Here is a 2,846-nt window from a genome sequence, read left to right on the forward strand (position 1 = left end):
ACTGACTTCAGGACTGCTTTCCGCGAACGCTGAGTCACGTGACCAAACATACGGGAGCGGGAACCCCCGAACGTGACAGAAGCAGGTGCTCCGGGTTTTCCGTGGAGGAGGCCGGGCGAAGGGAGGAATAGAAGGAATAGCGAGGAATAGAAGGAATAGGGAAGAATAGAAGGAATAGGGAGGAATAAAAGGAATAGGGAGGAATAGAAGGAATAGGGAGGAAGAGAAGGAATAGGGAGGAAGAGAAGGAATAGGGAGGAAGAGAAGGAATAGGGAGGAAGAGAAGGAATAGGGAGGAATAGAAGGAATAGAAGGAATAGGGAGGAATAGAAGGAATAGCGAGGAATAGAAGGAATAGGGAAGAATAGAAGGAATAGGGAGGAATAGAAGGAATAGGGAGGAATAGAAGGAATAGGGAGGAATAGAAGGAATAGGGAGGAATAGAAGGAATAGGGAGGAAGAGAAGGAATAGGGAGGAAGAGAAGGAATAGGGAGGAATAGAAGGAATAGAAGGAATAGGGAGGAATAGGAGATGGAAATCAGAGAGGAATAGAAGGAATAGGGACGATAGGAGAAAGGAGGGAGAGGTGGAAGGACGGAGGCGAGGATTCAGGGTGATTTGAAGTCCTATTCCAGTCCTTTGTTCGGTTCGTCTGACTCCCGAGCCGAGCGGAAGGGAACCAAGAGGTGTTTGGCGACTAAACAAAGGACTCCAGGCAACGGTTCCCGAGATTTCCAGGAAGTCACACACATACACACACAGACACAGACACACACACACATACACACAAACACACACACACACACGCAGACATACACACGCAGACACACAGACACACACGCAGACATACACACAGACACACACACACACAGATCACACAATCAGAAGCCGTAAATACTAATCAGAGTATTTTGTAAGCACGAAGGTGTGTCCAGCCCGCGGGACGAAATGAAACATATTAACTAACATGTTCTAGAATTCGTAAAGTAGAAGACATGTGCAAGATTCTTTATAAAGTGACCTTATAAACCGAATGATTGAGAAGAATGGAATTTAGGGATGAAGTATTGTCGCCTCGACAGGATGGACAACATTACAAGAGTAATATTAGGTTTGATGTTCATACCGTTCACCAACTGAACAAATCAAACCTGGAGTAAGTCTTAAAGGGTGAACCATCTGTACAAATATAAAGCAATATCTTTCTCTGGATAATCATGATGTCCACTCACCCACAACTGCGATAAAAATGATGAAAATTATGACAACAGTAATCAATAGAGACATATCAGTAGACATATACACCTAAAACCGAAAGCAACACAGCATTAATGGAATACCATACTTGCTACCTTATTGGTTCATGTATATCTTTCAATCGAGCAAAACACACCTTTATAGGTTGCAGTAATTATATTAATGCTGAAAAAATGTCATGTATGGTTCGGCGACACGCGCTTGGCTCCTCTCCCTGCCTGCCGCTGCGGCGCCTGGACTCGTGCCAGACGGGCTGGTCCCTTCCTTGTGTGGGCGTGGAAGCCTTCCGCCGCGAGTACGGCGCCCCAAGGAGATGTGGCGCCGCACCGCCCTGGATCATCTGACCCCAGGGCCGCCAAGGGCGAAAGCGGGACTGAGGCAACTGGGTATGTCATATCCTTCGTGGATATGACATGAAGTGTCTATGGACTTTCAAAGAAATTGGCTCAGGTGCAAAAGGTTGACAATGAAGCATCGAATGAGAAGGCTTCGATTCCATGGCCATTTGGCCTGAATCCATCAACTTCCCATCTCGGAGTTCCTGCTGATTCCTTTAATTCAGTGATTATAAGATAGTTGGCCTCTTCGCAAAAGATACGGATATAAAACAAGAAGAGGATATCATATATCAAATATCATTAACACTGTTATATGTTGAAATATGTAGCAATTATATTGAAATCTCAGTCATCAGTTTCCTCAAGTAACCTGGTGTATTTCTCTTTTATAGGAATATACTTGAAAACAGACACAACTGTGTGTGTGTGTGTGTGTAATATTTGTTGATATATATCTATATCTATATCTATATATTTTATATCTATCTTACTATATATATATATATATATATATATATATATATATATATATATATATATGTGTGTGTGTGTGTGTGTGTGTGTGTGTGTGTGTGTGTGTGTGTGTGTGTGTGTGTGTGTGTGTGTGTGTGTGTGTGTGTGTGTGTGTGTGTGTTTGTGTGTGTGTATATGTATATATATATATATATATATATATATATATATATATATATATATATATATATATATATATATATATATATGTATATATATATATATATATATATATATATATATATATATATATATATATATATATATATATATATATATATATATATATATATATATATATATATATATATATATATATATATATATATATATATATATATATATATATATATATATATATTTACACACATATATGCATATCTATCCATCTATCTATCTGTCTATCTATCTATATATATAAACATGTAACATTAATATATATATATATATATATATATATATATATATATATATATATATATATATATATATATATATATATATAAATATATGATATTTGTATATATATGTATGTATAGATATACATATATATATGTGCATACATAGATACATACATACACACATGCACACACACACACACACACACACACACACACACACACACAGACACACACACACACACACACACGCACACACACACATAAATATATGTATGTATGTATGTATGAAATATATGTGTGCATATATATATATATCTATATATCTATATCTATATC

General features: G+C 37.2%; 1 protein-coding gene across 1 annotated transcript in view; it reads left to right on the forward strand.

Moving 5' to 3' along the window:
* The window catches only part of LOC113822836 (acanthoscurrin-1-like), a 148,078-nt gene that overhangs the window by 136,226 nt on the left and 9,006 nt on the right, over positions 1 to 2,846 (forward strand). The gene's annotated exons all lie outside the window — the stretch shown is intronic.

The sequence above is a fragment of the Penaeus vannamei genome, chromosome 28 (genome assembly GCF_042767895.1).
Source record: "Penaeus vannamei isolate JL-2024 chromosome 28, ASM4276789v1, whole genome shotgun sequence".
Taxonomy (NCBI): domain Eukaryota; kingdom Metazoa; phylum Arthropoda; class Malacostraca; order Decapoda; family Penaeidae; genus Penaeus; species Penaeus vannamei.